This window comes from Narcine bancroftii, chromosome 9 (assembly GCF_036971445.1).
Source record: "Narcine bancroftii isolate sNarBan1 chromosome 9, sNarBan1.hap1, whole genome shotgun sequence".
Lineage (NCBI taxonomy): Eukaryota > Metazoa > Chordata > Chondrichthyes > Torpediniformes > Narcinidae > Narcine > Narcine bancroftii.
This window is the reverse complement of record NC_091477.1, coordinates 53,530,668-53,549,426: the sequence shown is the minus strand read 5'-3', so window position 1 is coordinate 53,549,426 and position 18,759 is coordinate 53,530,668. Positions and strand designations below refer to the sequence as shown.

The window sequence follows — 18,759 nt, the reverse complement described above, 5'->3', positions numbered from 1 at the left end:
CCGCGTCAGTATAGCGCATGCACACTGAAGATGAAAATGAAGACGCCGGAGGTGTGGAGGGATCTCAGAGTCCTGAATCCCGGGGATCGGAGTGCCGCACTCAGCCCGCCCGGCTCCCGGACACACAGACGCGGCTGGAGTTGGGGACCATCCTCGCTGGATCTGCACTTCAGCGGCAACGCCGGACCGAACGTCTCGTTGGTGATGCCTTCCCCCTCGCTCCGTGCACGGCGGACCCTGCCTCCTGCTCCTTTTGTTGGAGACGAGCCCGGCGCCGTGAGATCGCAGTTTAATCCCTCTCCAACCATGGGAGGGGGGTGGGAGCAACGCGCTCTTCTCAGCCAATTCCTCCACCGCCCCGGACGCCGGCGTTTCAATGGGAGGTTTGGGTGCCTTCTTCAGGCGACCGACCTGTTGGTCCAAGACAAGGGGAGAGTATACAAACTCCACACAGACAGCACCTGAACTCGGGTGAACATGGAGCTGCGACCCCACATTCCACATCAGGACTGTGTGTAAGATTGGGAGCAGTGAGACGGAAGCTTATTTTGTTCCTGTGATTTAAGCCATTCTTGGGGTGGGGGGGTCCATCTCTGACCACTTGCCTAACAATTAACCTAATCAGATGTGGAGTTACCACAATACAACAGTTCTCAACCTTTTTCTTTCCACTCATGTCCCTGTGCCATTGGTCCTCTGTGATTAGTAAGGGATTGCTTAAGGTGGTCTGTGGGTGGAAAGAAAAAGTTTGAAGACCACTGCTTTAATCATCCCTCATTGACTCGTCATGTGCAGGGTTTCAGACGCTAAAGGAAATGGGCCAATGACAATGACAATGAAAGAGTTTATCCAAAACTATTATTAAACATTTATTTTAATAAGAAAAAGTTTAACATTACATATGTTGAAAGAAGAGAAAACATGCAGATGTTGTTGAAAATTTTCAATAAATATTTAGTTCGGCCCTTGACTTAGTCCAAGTTTTTAATTTTGGCCCTCCGTGAATTTGAGTTTGACACCCCTGACCTAGGCCATGCCCTCTTCACTATGCTACCATTGGGGAAAAGGTACAGGAGCCTAAAGACGAGCATTCAGCGGCACAAGGACAGCTGAACTAACTTGTGCCATCCACCCACCACCTTGTGTGTGGAAAAAATGCCCCTCGGCTCCCATTTAAATCTTCCCCCTCTCACCTTAAATCTACCTTGCTTTAACTTCCCCTACCCTGGAGGGAAAAAATTTACTCATGCACATACTCGTGTAAAATTTGATCTCATGTAAAAGTCGACCCCTTAATTTTGGCCAAAAAATTTGGAATTTTCCATACCTTCTGTGAAAGTTAATCCTCATCTCTAACTTTGGCCGTGGCCATCCGTCCATTGGGGGCTCCCGATGATCATATCGCAGACGCTCGCCTAAGCTTCGGTCATTGACGATCGAAACTCCTGACTTCTCTGCTGATGCAGGCGTCCTGCCCGTGGTCTCAACCTCCCCTGTGGTAGCTCGCGTGATTTGATGTGCAGACTCTATTATTACTTTAATTCATTATGTTTTCGTTCTTCATTTGTTTAGAGATGGTTTGGACCTGCTACTGATCTGTTATTTTGGATTCTAGTGTGAATTTCATCCCCTCAAAAGTAGTATCCATGTGATAATTGACCTCATTAAAAATGGTCTTCAAATTTTGACTTTTACACAGGTGTATACAGTATTTACCTCATTCATGTGTTTCATGATTTTAGAAATCTCTGTAAGATCCTTCATGAGCAAACTAAGCTCTGGGGGAAAGTCCTAACCTCTCTAGATAACTCTAGCCTTGGTTACAGTCTTTCCTCACCCTTTCCAGCTCAATAATACCTTTCCTAGAGCAGGAGGTCCAGAACTGCATTTTCCACATGTTCTCTACACGTTTTTCTCTCAAACCCAATTCACCAGCCCTCAGAGGTCTCTTCCCCTCCCTATTTCTCCTCGTCTCCAACCTTGGTTCAAACCCCCTGGGTTGCAAGACCTGCTGTGACCCACCAGGTTCTCAATGACTGTGAGGTGTGTCTCATCTGCAGAAAAATTGTCAACGTGGACCAAAACTAATTGCAGGGAGCCTTGGTTTTCTTGGTTACCCCATGACCCCAGCAACTCACAAAGGAAAAGAAAAGAGTTTGTTTTGTGACCAGTACAGTTCGTCGATTTAGTACATCACACAGTAGGACAATCGTGGTTTTTAGACTGCCCATGTGGTCGTTCCCACTGGGCGGCTTTTAAGACTGCAAGTACCTGAGTGCAACCGTCCTGGGGGGTTGGACGTGCAGTGGAGAGGATGACCATCAACTAATTTTTCCGATATGATTTACACTGCAGGCTTCCTCCAAGAAGTTGCAGGGGTCCTGCAGGGTAAATCACGGGGCAGGAATTGACTCCAAATTCCTGTGCATTCCCTTTTTAGACGGCCCGTGTATTGGCAAAATTTCCTGATTGTACCATTACAGGTCTGCAGTCTAAAAACCAAAAGTGACTGAAAATTCCTGATTTGAAATTATGTCAAAAATCTCCAGCTGTTCTGATGGAATATCAATAGTCACGGCATGAAAGGTGGATGGATGTTGATCTCATGCTCTCATGATACAGGAGTATGAGCACATCTCCCTTAGTGGTCAGTAGTGCCACTACTAGTAAGAATGACACCCACAGAGATAAATAAATTGGAGAGACTTTTTCTTTTAAAATGAAATATTGTTGTCCAGCCATAACAGTGAAATAAATTGAGGTTACAATCATTGAACTGGCACAGTTAGTGCAACGCTATACAGCGCCAGCCATCAGGACCGGGGTTCGAATCCTGCGCTGTCTATAAGGAGTTGGTACGTTCTCCGCATGTCTGCGTGGGTTTTCCTTGGGGGCTCCGGTTTCCTCCCACCGTTCGAAATGTACTGGGGGTTGTAGGTTAATTGGGTGTAATTGGGCTGCACGGGCTCGTGTGGCGCAAGGGCCTGTTACCGTGCGGTGTGTCCAAATTAAAATAAATCTTTGTGGAAAATTTGCTCATGTGAATACAATGTCCCTTTATTTAAAAAACAAGTTACTGACTCACACTGCTGCATGAAAATGGGGTCAAGTTTTATTTTGTGCTTTGATTTTGAGTTTTAATATGTAAAATGAAGACAAAGAACCTTTCAAGACCTAAAGGGAATATATAGTTCAGTCCAGTTGTTATAACACCTCTGTTTTTTTTAAAAAAAGCAAGTTTTTAGTTGGCGGAGTGCTGTTGAAATGTGCTGTGGAAGCATTATGTTAAAACCAATAAAGACCCCAGCAGGGAGATTTACGAGGTGCTATGTCTCTGCCTTTGGTAGTTAACACTCAGATTTCTGAATGGTCTACTCAGCATGAATCCTCCAGGCCAGCATGTTTGTGTCTGCCACTGGCTACTTCAACACTCCCATTATCAACACATAGAAACATCAACTTCTGAGCAAGAGGTTTTTTTTAATCTATGTGGGGATCTCACTCACTGTTGGAATTGGTAAAAGCCTGCTGTGAGTTCGGGGCACAGCAGAATTATACAAACCTCCACTGCAGTCAGAAATGGTTGGAATCTGCAACTGATTGTTCATTTCTAGTTCTGGAATCTTGCAGGCAAAACGGTTATCCTCTTGCTCGTATTGCTCCCAGGTCATTCACTCCGCACAACATGCTTCAAGATGTTCTTGGGGTTGGAACTGAAGAGTCGTGCAATCCTTCTTTTCCAATTCTCTTGATGTTATTACATCTTAGGCATATTTATTTGACTGCAAAGCACATTAGATATCTTTGTAGGAGAGGGTAATTTGCTCACTTTTTTCCCCAGAAATAACCCAGATTTAAGAAATAAAATAACTTACTTTGTTCATACAGGATGTCACTTTTTTTTTGGCCAAAAATCCGAATCAGGATTTATTGTCATGAAGAAATCATGAAATTCAGTGTTTGTGGCAGCACCACAGTGCAAACATTCATATTATAACCATCCTACAACAATACTATTAAAAAAAAATAATCGCAATAATGGTACCTGAAAAGTTCATTGATTATTCAAGAATCTGATGGCAGCAGGGAAGAAGCTGTCCTTGTGCCACTGAGTGCTCGACTTTAGGCTCCTGTACCTTTTCCCCGATGGTGGTAGGATAAAGAGGGCGTGGCCTGGGTAGTGGGGATCTTTGAGGATAGAGGCTGCTTTTTTTTAAGATACCTCCTTTATGGAGTGATGTCTGGTGCCTGCGACGTCATAGGCTGAGTTAACAATCCTCTGGAGATTATTCTTATCCTGAGAGTTGGCGCCTCCATACCAGACAGTGATGCAACCAGCCAGAATGCTCATTTTGGTCCACCTGCAGAAGTTTAAGAGAGTCTTTGGTGACACACCGAACCTCCTCAGACACCTCACGAATTATAGCCACTGGTGAGCCTTCTTTGTGATTGCATCAAAGCAGAGGCTCCAGGACAGATCCTCGGAGATGTTGACCCCCAAGAAATCTTGACCCTCTCCACTACTGAGCCCTCATGTTCCCCTGACTTCCTTCTGAAGTCCACCATCATCTCCTTGGTTTTGCTGACTTTGAGCTCAAGGTTGTTGTCATTACACCACTCAACAAGCTGATCTCTCTCCCTCCTGTACACTTCCTCATAGCCGTTTATGATTCTGCTGACAAGTGTGGTGTCATCGGCAAACTTGTGGATGTCTTTGGAATTGTGCCTGGACCCACAGACGTGGTTGCATAACTGGTAGAGCAGTGGGCTAAGCACACATCCTTGGGGTGATTATGACAATGTTACTTAGATTTTGACATGAATAACAAACAACTCTGGCTTGTTAGCTCACTTCCAGATACATAGATTGCAAGAACGCGACACAAATAAGATGGCATGCTTTAAATTTGAAGGTGTAGGTTTATTAAAATAATGAGTTATGTGCTGAGGTGAGTCCAGTTTCCTTCCTTGAGTGGGTTGCTAGGCTAATCAGCCACTTTAGGTTGCCTCCTCAGAGAACCGTGTAGCATTCGAGCTAACCCATCCACACTGATGAGTGGTCACCTGTCCATGTTAATCCTTTCATCCTGCATTTTAAAAAAAAACTTTAGCCAGGTGCACCAGTATTTCGTTTTGATTTCTTTTAAATTTAGAGATTCAGCGTGGTAACAAGCCCTTCCAGCCATGAGCCCGCACCGCTCCAATGCACCCATGTGACCAATGAACCTACTAACCCTGTACGTCTTTGGACTGTTGGAGGAAACCTGCACATGCACTGAGAGAACAGACAGGGTCCTGGGCACTAGTGCTGTAATAACCACTGCGCCACCCAAGGTTCCCTGCACCTAATTGATCAATGAGTTCATTTAGATGCTTTTTTCAGCTGTCAGTGACCCAACTTTGACTACCTCTCTCAAGCAGTGAATTCCAGGTACGTCCCACTTTCTGGGTGAAGGAGATCCCCTTCTTACATCTTCTAAATCCTTTCCCTCTTGCCCTGCGTCTGACATGGAGAAAAGGTTCCTGCAGTACACTCCATCGATACCACTCGTATTTTTATATACTGTTCCTGATGCTGAATCTGGGAGAGATAACGGGAATGTGGATAAAATTGGATGTGTAAGATTGCGGTGTGATAGTACAGATTCTATCACCAATGTGTATATGTCCAGATTGTTGTGTAGGATGACTGTGATTGGCTGAGAGTGTAGCCACACCTACTGGCAGGTCTTAAAGGATTGCTCCTAGCCAGACCAGGTCATTCTGGACTGGTCGGCCTACTTGTGATATGCTCCAGTCTTTTAGTTAATAAAAGCCTTGGTTTAGATCAACAATTCTTTGGTTCATGTCAAAATCTAAGGAACGTTGTCATAATCACCCCAAGGATGTGTGCTTAGCCCACTGTTCTACCAGTTATGCAATCATGTCTGTGGGTCCAGGCACAATTCCAAAGACATCGACAAGTTTTCCGATGACACCACAGTTGTCAGCAGAATTACAAATGGCTATGAGGAAGTGTACAGGAGGGAGAAAGATCAGCTTGTTGAGAGGTGTAATGACAACCACCTTAAGCTCAAAGTCAGCAAAACCAAGGAGATGATGGTGGACTTTAGGAGCTCTACATGCACTCAATAGTTGTCACAGAAGACATTTTCTTCTCTATATTTTACATTTGAGCCCAATCTTCTATTTATAGTTGTGGTGATATGACCACCAACTGACTGCAGGGGGCGATCTCTGTGCCCACAGGAAGACCACCTAAGGGCTGACTCCACCAGGCCGAAGGGCCTGTTTCCGTGTTGTCTCTCTCTATAATGAGGTATCAGGGGATAATTTAGACAGATATACAGCACGATCATTTGATGAATTGTATGATGAATGGTAATGGATGAATTGAAAGATAAAACCTTCAATATTTGAATCTTGCCTCTGGCTCTCATGGTGACATTTTCTCTCATCCCTCTGTGAAAGCTAATTATTGTTGGTGGACAACTTGTTAGGTCCAATCTGGTAGAACAGAGCATTTCTCACCATTTTCATAAACTTGGGGAACAACTAGATGCTGACATTCCTTTCTAGGAATTGTCTATTTGGGAGCTGCATGCTTTAATCACATTTGAACATCCTCGGGTTGACTGTTACCCTTGTAGAGATCCTGACCCCCTTCTGGTGAAGCTCCCAGCAGGAAGCAGACACTGAGAAGTGCCAAGTCTTTTGTTTTCAAGGTCTAGGGTTGAATATTTGTCGATTTGAAGCCCAACTTATCACGTGGTGTGGTCTGTTTGCCAGTAACCATTTGTCCTTTCATGATTCATGTTAACAGATTGTTGATGCTGAGAGGGCAGAAACTAAGACATTTTCTTCTCTATATTTTACATTTGAGCCCAATCTTCTATTTATAGTTGTGGTGATATGACCACCAACTGACTGCAGGGGGCGATCTCTGTGCCCACAGGAAGACCACCTAAGGGCTGACTCCACCTGGCCGGCTGTCAGTCAGCTGACCTGAATATAGACCTGAGCCGGCCCCTCTTGAGCCAGTCACACGGGAGCCACCAAAGCATGAACTGGTGTTCAGACTTCGACTGGAATAAAGCCTGTTGTCCAGTCTTTGAGTTTTGTGCTCGCTTGCTGCTACCTTAGTGCGTCACAATAGTACAATCTAATATTTATTCCGATGTGATAGGGTACAGAATCCCTGAATTTTGGTATTATCTCCCATACTCAAAAGGCACTGAGGAATAGATTTTTAAATAACAGTTCATGAACTAAGACAATTTGTAAAACATGAAAATCTGCAGACCCGGTGGTTGAAGTGAAAACACAAAGCTGGAGAAACTCAGCAGGTCACGCAGAGTGTTTTGTATAGCAATACCTTGATGAAGGGTTCTAGCCTGAAACATCGGTGATGCATTTTTAACTTTGCTGTATAAAGGACACTGCTTGACTTGCTGAGTTTCTCCAGCTTTGTGTTTTAACTAAGACAACTTTAATACAGTGTAAATACACTGACTTTACACATCACAAGATTTAAGTTTGCATTACAGCTTGGATCTATTTTAAAACAATGATTTCTATTGTGGAGTGTGCATGTTCTCTCTCTGGCTGAATCGTATTCCTTCAGCAGTCACAGTTTCCTCCCACAGACTAAAGGAAGTGTTGGAAGGTTCATTGCTAATGTAAATTCCCACCTAGAGGAGATTAATGACACATAGGATCAAAAGGGCATTTGTGAGGGAGAGAAAAGTGCGAAAGTAGAGGGGAAGAATGGGGCTAAGAAGATTGCTGCCCCATTCGCTGGTTTTGTCCCATTTATTTAACTGGCCTCTCTCTCTGTCATTATAAACACAGGAAACCGACGATGATTTCTCTCTTATAAATCATTCAAAGAAGCAATGTGTTGAGGATAAAGAGGACAATTCAATCCCCTTTTCATTGTACATGTTCAGGAAACAATAAACCACAGCAGGTCTTGGTGGAGATCAATTAAAAATTAATACTTTTAACGGTGCATGAAATGTTACACTCCATTGCCTGGATTTTAAGTACAGCCATTAAACTGAGCATAATCTTGCTGGTCAGGAAAATCTTTTCCATCATCTCTGAAGAGTAAATGCCTGATATTCTGCATAAATCAGGATTTATTGTCATGAACATGCCACGAAATTTGTTGTTTTGCGGCAGCGGCACAAGTGCAAACACCTAACAAGATGAATGAAAAAACAAAATAAGGTAGTGTCCGTGGTTGATTGATCTTTCAGGAATCTGATGGCAACAGGGAAGAAACTGTCTTTGGGCTGCTGAGTTCTTGTCTTCAGGTTCCTGGTAGCAGAGTGAAGAGGTGGTGGAGGTCCTTGAGGATAGAGTCTGCTTTCTTAAGACAAAACATTTAATCTATTTTAGCCCATGCAGAATAAAACAAATTCCCCAAAGAAAATTTAGCCATAAGAGATTTATAGCAACATCAGTTGGACCTTTGTTGGCCGTTCTGATGTAACATTTTCCACCTAGAGAAGATTTCAGTGGAGAATGACAATGAATCCTTTTCCAGAATTCTTTCCATTCCTGTAAGATTACTTAGAAAATGTTATTTACTCCTGATCACAAAATAACATGTGCAATGTGTAACAAAATCATACTGGGATGAATTAGGATTGAGAGGGTTAGTTTGTATTCTTTTTACATCATTTCTCAGTACTGCTATTCCAGGAGGGCTCTCACCGATCAAATCTGACCAACTGATTGGAGAAACTGTTTCCTCTAGGATCACTTTAACCATCTAATTGTGAGGTTTACTTTCACCTGTCTCCGTTGCAATGAAAATTCTGCTGAAAATGCATATACAGTTCTAACAGAGTGAGGATGTGAGCAGTAGATGGTATAATGTTCGGAGTCAAAGGGAGTGTAGGGAGACTGCATGCCAGTGTACCGTGAGCACTTTGGAGAAAGGCCTCAGACTGCAGCCAAAATTATTCACCATGATAATGCCTGGACTAATAGTTAATCAATAAAAGATTATGCACGCTGAGATGGTTTTCTCGGGGATTTGGAAAGATAAAGGGTGGCTTATCTGAAGTTGTTGATGAGAATTGATTGGGGAAAGAAATTATTTGGGGTGAGCCAGTAGGTCAACTGATGGAGCTCCTGCCTTACAGTTCCAGTGGCCTCCATCACTGTCTGTCTGGAATGTGCCCACTCTCCTGACCACATGAGTTTCTGCTGGGTGCTTTGGTTTCCCAATTGGCTATTAGGTCAATTGGCCACAGTCATTTGGTAGATGTGAGGTAGAATTTGTGAGGAGGCAATGGGAATGTGGGGAAATAAAATGGGATTGTCATAGGATTAAAGCAAACAAGTGTTTGAGGGTCAAGATTCAGAATTCTATTTATTGACAAATGTAAAACATGCACAAAAATCTTTTTCCTTTGACTTGTAAAGTGCCAACTCACTGGGCTGCAGGCCCTTTTTCCAATTTCTCACCATTTCTGTTGATTTGGTAATATAAGACTCGGACATCTAATGTAGAGATTAAAGCCAATCTGTTCAAGAGTGGTGTAAGAAAACTATAATGAAATTTAGAAACCACCAAAATTGGTGCAATGTCAGTTATTAAATTTTAATTTCCGGACAAAAAGAAAAGGTGGAAATGTGATGTTGGCTTACAGGCACAATTCTTGTAATGATTGAACTGCCTGTAATAGCAGTTGTATTCCATGCTCTGTTGCATTGTGTAACGTGCAGCTGACTGGTTCCCAGGCTAGTCTGCAGCGGCAAAGTGGCGCAGCCACTGCTCGAGATGAGGGTTCAATCCTGGAATTGGTTGGTGTGGAGATTGCCATGTTCTACCATTGACTAGTATGTAGATGAGTAAGAGATTCTATGTGGACTTGGCGGAACATGGAATAATAAAATAAATTTAACAGAGTTTATAGGATTAGTGTCAATGGGTTGTTAATGGTCAGCTATTGTGCTGAATAGTCTGCATGCCTGTTGTATCACTCTCTATTTTGATGTGACTCTATCATTCCATGACTCTAAGTTGCTATTTGTTATTTTGCTTTATATACTGATGTTCAGGATGTGGAAGTTGCTGGCCAGGACAGCATTTATCACCCATCCTAAAAAGGGGAAGACAAACTGGATAAGGGTGGTAGATTTTATTTCCTGAAGGACATTGGTGAACCAAAAGTTTTTATTGACAATCCACAACCATCGTGATTTGACTACCTTTAATTTGAAATGTATTTAATGACTTTAAATTAAATTCCCCAGCCTCTTTAGTGAGATTCAGATCACAGGCTGAGATATTTGTGCATCCCTGTCTGTATTTTTGAAAATCAGCTCCGAGAAAGCATCCAGTTTTCTTTTCATGTTTTTACCAGTGAAATACGGTACTGATAATAAATGTCACTGTGCAGTATTTACATTTAATTTCTCATTATCTTAGAATGCCACCTGAGGTATTCAGAATGTGCAAACACCTTTCAGATCAGTTTTATTTGTTTGTGAGATGCATTGGTCAAAGGCATGATGGTGATAATCTGCAAGGCAGAGGTGGATTTTAAAGCTGATGTGCATTGGAGTAATGTTATTATCACCTTGCATTTAGTTCTACATTTGTCATGGTGGACGCTCATTAGTTGTAGAATGATAAAGCATGGAAACAGGCCCTCTGGCACTTCATGTTCATGACATCTACTGCATCTAATTCCATTTGCATTAAGCCTGTTGCCTTCTCTTGGATGAGGCATCTTTTTAAAGAAGTTTCATTTTTAATGGAAAAGAAATGAGTAGTAATAAAAAACAAACTGAAAAAAAAATAAAACCCACGGTATTCAAATTCCTCATTCAGCCACAAGGTCACTCAGGTAGAGCATTCTTCTTGGTTCGAGCTATTCCATCTTATGTATACAGTATTTCGACTTGGAAAGGCTGCCAAATTTGATGAACCGTCGAACACAGAATCAGGCCAAAATGACCTGCACCTGAGCCATATCCCTCCATACACCTCCCATCCATGTACCTGTCCAAAGTCTCCTTACATTTCACAATTGAGCCTGCATTTATCATTTCAGCTGGCGGCTTGTCCCACATTCCCACCTCTCTCTGTGTGAAGAAGTTCCCTTTAAACTTTTCTCCTTTCACCCTGAACCCATCCATGTCCTCTGGTGTTTAATCTCACCTAACCTCAGTGGTAAAAAGCCTGCTTGCCTTGACTGTGTCCATACCCGTCATATACCCCTGCCAAATCTCCGCTGATTCTTCTACAGTCCAGGGAATAAAACCCTAACCTGATTAACATTTCCCTGTAATTCAGTTCTTCAAGTTTTGGCAGCAAATGATGACTTTTTACAAAAATCAGAGTCTGCTGATTAGAGATAAATTGTGATAGAAATTGATGTGGTGATGTCAGATTGGTGCACGATATGGGCATATGCTGGTTTGTTCACAGTGTAAAGACCAATGTCAGGGCAAGTTTCTCATTCTGGGTTGGAAAATTTTGATCTGCAGGCCCACTGCTATAACGCAATCACATTGTTTACATGATTTCATGTCATTACACGGAGTGCATATGTCAGGAAATGGGACGGGTGACTGCTTCTCTTGAACCTCCAACTTGTTCTGCTTATGGTGAGGCCATTAACCTTCCAGCAGGACTGGAAACTGATGCTTAATTCCAGACCTGTCTCATCAGCCTCTTTCTCCTCTGCCCTCAGCAGGCAGGATCCTCACCCTCCCTATCAACCTCTTCAGTCTTGTTTCTGGCTTCATGCGGGTAATAAGAGTCCACGCGGCCTGAGAAGCCCAGACTTCACCGCTGGTTGGTGGGAGTAAACCTCTCTCCTTTGTGAGCTGCAGTGTGATCAGGATTAGGGGATCATTCAGAAAAGTGAATTATACCAGCCATGAAGTGGTCAATGCTCGAGGATCGTTAGGCTGGCATCTGGTTTTATTTTGTGCATTTGATTATCAGCATAGCCTCCTGGAATGAATGTGTACTCTACTGGTGCATCTTAAAGAGTGGAACCATTGTGTGAGATATGCACAAGAATGTCACCAGAACAAACGGGAGTGCTCCAACTTCAATACCAGTTCACTAAGCAATTGACTATCTGCACTAACGGGAGTGCTCCAACTTCAATACCAGTTCACTAAGCAATTGACTATCTGCACCAACGGGAGTGCTCCAACTTCAATACCAGTTCACTAAGCAATTGAATATCTGCACCAATGGGAGTGCTCCAACTTCAATACCAGTTCACTAAGCAATTGACTATCTGCACTAACGGGAGTGCTCCAACTTCAATACCAGTTCACTAAGCAATTGACTATCTGCACCAACGGGAGTGCTCCAACTTCAATACCAGTTCACTAAGCAATTGACTATCTGCACCAACGGGGGTGCTCCAACTTCAATACCAGTTCACTAAGCAATTGACTATCTGCACCAACGGGAGTGCTCCAACTTCAATACCAGTTCACTAAGCAATTGACTATCTGCACCAACGGGAGTGCTCCAACTTCAATACCAGTTCACTAAGCAATTGACTATCTGCACCAACGGGAGTGCTCCAACTTCAATACCAGTTCACTAAGCAATTGACTATCTGCAGCAATGGGAGTGCTCCAACTTCAATATCAGTTCACAAAGCAATTGACTATCTGCACCAACGGGAGTGCTCCAACTTCAATACCAGTTCATTAAGCAATTGACTATCTGCACCAACGTTTAGCTTGGATTCATAAGTAGCATTTCTCCCCCCAGAGAATCTCACTGGCTAGTTCACAGTAGATGCTGTCACAATTGCATCATGCCTGATCTTCTTCAAATTTTGATAATTTCAACTTTCAACAAGGGCCATTGAATAACAGTCAAAATTGATAATTTTTGGCTAGGCAGAGGCCAATTGGAACACCCTTGGTGCTTTGGATGCATTCAGCAATTTGGATAAATTCAGAAATTCTCCAGTACATTAATGGTTCACACCAGAGTTCTTCATTACTTATTGGCTCAGTGTACTACCAATCCACCACAATCAGACAGAGAGTCATGATTAATAGGCTTTAATCACCTTAAAGTGTCAGCTCAGCTTGCATGCTGGTGCCCCGGTTCCAAGGCAGGACTGAGGGAAGGGTTTGGGCGTAACAGCCGTTATGGGAATATCTGGGAGGAAGGAATGTTATTATAGTCAGGATAATGCGAACTACTTGTAACTGCATAAGAATACACCCTTCTCACTGTAATAACTGCAGTGCTCCACTGTGGGGTGTGTATGTGAACAATTTCCTGAGATGTTGGAAGGCATCAGTAAGTAAATTCTATTCTGCTATTTGAATCTTGCATCTCTAAGTTATTTAAGAAGCTTTCCAAGTAACTCCAGAGACATAAAATGGTAGCAGTGGTATAGGAGAACAGGAATAACACCAGACAATTGATTGTAAGTCACTGAAATACAAAGGGGAAGAAGAGGAAAAAAAATTGAATAAAAATGGCTATAGCAGCAGCAGTTCACCCAGTGATGGACTGGGAGGCTGAAGACATTGTTGAGTCGTTTAAAAAGTTTCAGCTGAAGTGCAACATTCAAACACTATTTTAAAAATACAACAGCAGAGGAGATGGTCAGTTATCTACTTCTCTGGACAGGGGAGCGAGGCCTTGAATTATTTACTAGCTGGGAGCTTACAGAGGTGGAATAAAATGTTCCAGAGTAGATATTTACAAAGTTTGCTTCTCATCTTGAAGCCAGGTCTAATCATAAAATTAAACACTATGAATTTCAAGGCATAATTCAAGAGACTGATGAAATTGCTGATAACCTCCTCACTAGATTAAAAATTCTTGCTGCAAAATGCAGATTTAAGGATATAGAGGAAAGATTAGTTGATCAACTGATATGGGGGAGTGCCCAGTGCAAAAATCTCTTATAGGGAAGGAAAGCTTGAAGCCAGCCAAAGCTATAGACTCAGCCATGAGGATGCAAATGAAATCCCTATCTATGCAGTTCCACCCACAGCAAAGAGAAGGAAGGGTTGATGCTATAAAGAACACAATCAGAAATGTGAACACTCCCCCACCCCCGAAAGACCTACAGAAAGTGTGGCAGACAACACCCCTTCGATGACCGAAACAAATGCCCTGCATATGGTTCTGAATGTAGAGCCTGTGGTAAATTAAACCACTAGGTGAAGATGCGCAAGTCTGGTATGAAGAAAACAGAAATACCAGTGGAGAAAAAAAACAAGGAGAAGATCCACCACATAAAAGGAAGCAACAAAAAGAGGAAATGATTTCCACAGAAGTACCTGTTGGAGCTGACTTACTCAAGAGTGGTATTTAAAGTAGCCTGTTACTACTCTCAGACCGGGGCCTCCGCCTGCTTCACTCTGCCGAGGCCGGGGCCACTGCCTCACCCTCGCTTCTGCCCGGACTGGGGCCTCTGCCTGCTTCACTCTACCGAGGCCGGGGCCGCCGCCTCCCCCTCGCTTTTTACATTTTACACCCCATTTACACAGCAGTAAGAAAGGGTGTGACTCGGTCAACCCCCGTCAGAATCCAACTGGGTCCCTGACCTACCTCAGAGGTAGTTAGAGAACCCAATTCCTGTTCGGCTCTGAATCATGGGTCCTCTACCGGCATCACCTACAGTTCCTAAAACGCTTCCACCAGCGTTGTCTCCGCTCCATCCTCAACATTCATTGGAGCGATTTCATCTCCAACATCGAAGTACTCGAGATGGCAGAGGCCGACAGCATCGAATCCACGCTGCTGAAGATCAAACTGCGCTGGGTAGGTCACATCTCCAGAATGGAGGACCATTGCCTTCCCAAGATCGTGTTATATGGCGAGCTCTCCACTGGCCACCGAGACAGAGGTGCACCAAAGAAGAGGTACAAGGACTGCCTAAAGAAATCTCTTGGTGCCTGCCACATTGATCACCGCCAGTGGGCTGATATCGCCTCAAACTGTGCATCTTGGCATCTCACAGTTCGCGGGCAGCAACCTCCTTTGAAGAAGACCACAGAGCCCACCTCACTGACAAAAGACAAAGGAGGAAAAACCCAACACCCAACCCCAACCAACCAATTTTCCCTTGCAACCGCTGCAACCGTGTCTGCCTGTCCCGCATCGGACTTGTCAGCCACAAACGAGCCTGCAGCTGACGTGGACATTACCCCTCGATAAATCTTCATCCGCGAAGCCAAGCCAAAGAGAAAGAGTTACTACTCTAAGTTTCCATTCATCAAAAGGGTGAAAGATCTGAGAGTGTCAACTATCACCTCAGAAATTAAAGTGTTCTTTGGTGAACAAGGAATATCTGAGCAAGTAATATGTGGTGTGAACTGTGCATACAGTACATATATACATCTATATACATACTGGTAATACCACACTCAGTAAATCAAGATTGGCTTGATTACCTGGACTTTAAGGTCAACTTCTACTACAGGACAAATGTTTTGATGAATTTTGACCTACTGTGAAACTGTTAGGATCTGATTGTTTTCACACCCCACCCAGTTACTTCCAAGGGAAATTGGGCAGCTAGTCAATCACATTGATCACCTGGAAAGTAGATGTCATGAAGTGAGGGGATTCTGATTGTGAATAATATGTTCCTTTATTAATTTTGTTGTGTCAGATTATGTTTTATATTCTATATAGATATGTTTTAAAGGAGATAAATTGTGGCAGGTTTTTTAGTGTAGGTCACATACAAACACTTCAAAACAGATCTCATTAAAATGTCAGAGGTCTGCTCAAGCCAGACAGTACAGGCTCCGAGTGCCTTTGCACAAACTTTGAAGATGCCTATAAGGGTGTCACAAGTAGGTGTTAATTGGACATGTTGTGGAGTAAAGGATTATTATTTTGGAAAGCAACAGGTGATGGAACTAGGAAGATTAGGTCTGGAGCCACAGTCTGTCTGAGTTCAGTTGGCTGTTCTAAGAGGGTCATGTGGTTTTTCTCAGAGAGAGAGAGAGAATTCAGTTCCCCAGTTCAGCAGCAGCAGCTGGAACTGGAACAGGACAAGCTGGCAAACTTGTGGAAAAAAAATTTGAAGCCGGGTTGTGAGTTATTCATTCAGCCTGGTCAAAGCCCTTGTGGTCCATACAAATGGAGATGGCAGGCTGTATAATGTTTCACTTGAAATAAGGGAAACAAAAAGGAACTCTTGTGGTGAGCTGAAAGAAAGAGGTTTTCATCTGGAAAACCCTGATGGGGCAGGTTTCTTCAGCAAGACACTGAAGTGGCTGATCGGAAGGGATCAGTTGTGGGTGTCCAATGAGCAACAAATCTCTCCCTGAAAACCGACAAGACACTTCCTGAGCTGTAATCACCTTTCAAGTACCAAAGCCTGGTGAAATTCATAAATGTTAAATTCTTTGCACAGTATAAGAATTGCCTGATACCAGTGAACTTGGAGGAGTGAGAAGTGAGATTGGACTGTGAAACAAAAAACTTTTTTGAATTTATATACACATGACATACACGTGCGCTTCGAATTAGAAGGGTGTTAAGTTAATAGTAATAAGTTAAAGTGTGATTCTGTTTTCATGTTTAAAGATAATTAAAAGCAACTTTTGTTTAAGTAACCATTGGTGAATTTCTATTGCTGCTGGGTTTTGGGGTCCTCTGGACTCATAACAGGTGAGCTTTGCATTTATTCTGAGGTATGCAATGGCCCTGTTGGAATTTTTAAAAACCCATTTCCCTTGATATAACCCCATTGCATTTACCCTCATCCCACATCCTTCCACCGTGGCCTGGTCTTTCTATTTTGTGTGATTATCACTAGGCCTTTTCAAATCATCAAATCTAGGCAAACCCTCCTGGGATCTGGATGAAGTTCCCGGGAAGGCTGAACCTCCCGTGTCTTTCACACCTCAACTTTAGCTGGAAAATTGACAACCATGCATTTTAAGGGGGTGGGGGAGGGGGTTCTGTCCCCTGTGATGACATGGGGAGTGATGCATTACACACTGACAGGAGAAAGAAACAATAGTAATGACATTTGCAAGCATGGTATACATCGACAAAGGAACAGTTAATAAAACATACTTAACCCACTGGTTTCATGGTCAATTTTATAGCCATCAGTCGCGTTTCCCACTAGATTGTTTTGCCAATGCTATCTCTCCTCCCTGTTAGTCTTTTAACTTGGGATTGCTCTCATTTCCACCCCCCCAACCCCCCCCCCCCCCCCACCTGTCTGTGTGTCTGCTCTTAATATTGCACTGAATTGTTTGGATTGCCTTTGAGCGAAAATTCATGCCATGTATTGCTTAACGTTGGACCTCATTTAAATACCTAATGCTATCTACTGCTTTTTATAATTCTATAATGAACTAATTACATGAACCATATTTCTTAGGTCAATTTAAATATGCTGTTCTTTTCATATAGTTTTATCTCAGTCATTTTTTCATTTATAAATAATAAAGCTGACAAATATAGGAAATGCGAGAAACCTGCCGTGTTTAAGGCAGAAACTTCACACAATATTCATTTCTCATTAGTTCTGTGGGATGGGGAAACAAATCCAGGACATTGGCAGCTGGAAAGGGAGAGGGCAGTGTCGGGCTTATTTACGGAGTATTCCAACTGGCTGGTTCGACCTTGGGTCGGAAGCCAAACAAATTCTCCCCTCCGGGTTCAAGGAAAGCAAGGAAGGGACAGCAAGGAAGAGTTAAGGAGATCGGACCTCTCAGCAGAGTGGGCAGGTGGTGGGTGGGGGGGAAGCTAAGGTAAAGAAGAGAAATTGTAACAGGCACGAGGGAGGTGGGGAAATTACAGCCACTGGCATTGAAGTGGAGAAGGGCTGAATGCCTCGGGTCCAACTGTTATGCGATTGTTCATTCCCCTCTGAACTGTTTTAATGCTGGTTGAGCACTGCGGAAGTATAAGACTTTTACTTGGGTGACATCAGCGGGTTCCACAATTCACTATGGCTGTGGGTTCAGTTTTTTTTAAAGTGTGAGCTGCAAGTGTTTACCTCACCTTGACTTTCTCACTGAAATCAGTAAGCCACTTGGTTATTCACTGTCAAACCCCTCAGTGATATAATTCTTTATTTTAATCGTCTACATTACACATGCACGCAGGCGCTGACATCACAAAGCCTTCCTGGTAAGTCACTTGTTGATTCACACTGCCAGAAGGGGATTGCGGGTGAACCTGGCTGGGCTCCGAGAGTTACCCTCCCTCCCAACCGACCTTGGAGCCTGGTCAATTTTGACTAGTTCTGCCCGGTCTGACCTCTTCACAGCGTGGGATCTGGGGTCAAATTGCCTGGTGTACTCACTTGCTCACGGCGGTGTGAAACAAATGTGCTCGCTCCAGACATCACCCTCTCTACCTTGGTTTCTCACTAGTTGTGGAATTGCTTATTACTATTGGATATATGATCATTAATATTTTGAGTACAGTACTTTACAAAGATGTTGAAACTGTTGTACACATAAAATGGGTGGATAATTATTGCACGCTCATGTTAAAGGTAAAATGCACCTTCTATTTTGAACTAGCTGGATACTGGGCATTGCCTGGGAAATGAGACACTCAGTTGTTGACTACATGGTTGAAACAAAATACCCAAAAACCTTCATGGTAATTCTGCATAAACATATTTTTTTCAAACACAATATTTATATTCTTTGTAACAGAGATACATGGTTCAAACAGAGTTGACTTCTGGTAAAACACAGCCAGATATTGTAAATGTTAATGCAGCTCAGTAAAGCTGGTCAAAAAAACAC

At 43.1% G+C, this 18,759-nt stretch overlaps 1 protein-coding gene and 1 long non-coding RNA gene across 2 annotated transcripts in view; one reads left to right on the top strand and one right to left on the bottom strand.

Moving 5' to 3' along the window:
- Positions 1-18,759, top strand: part of LOC138743649 (slit homolog 3 protein-like) — a 726,007-nt gene that overhangs the window by 172,184 nt on the left and 535,064 nt on the right. The gene's annotated exons all lie outside the window — the stretch shown is intronic.
- Positions 4,901-18,086, bottom strand: LOC138742943 (uncharacterized). The gene is made up of 2 exons (XR_011344530.1): positions 18,002-18,086; positions 4,901-5,087 (listed from the first exon to the last, which is right to left on the bottom strand). It is a non-coding gene; the product is annotated as an uncharacterized lncRNA (long non-coding RNA).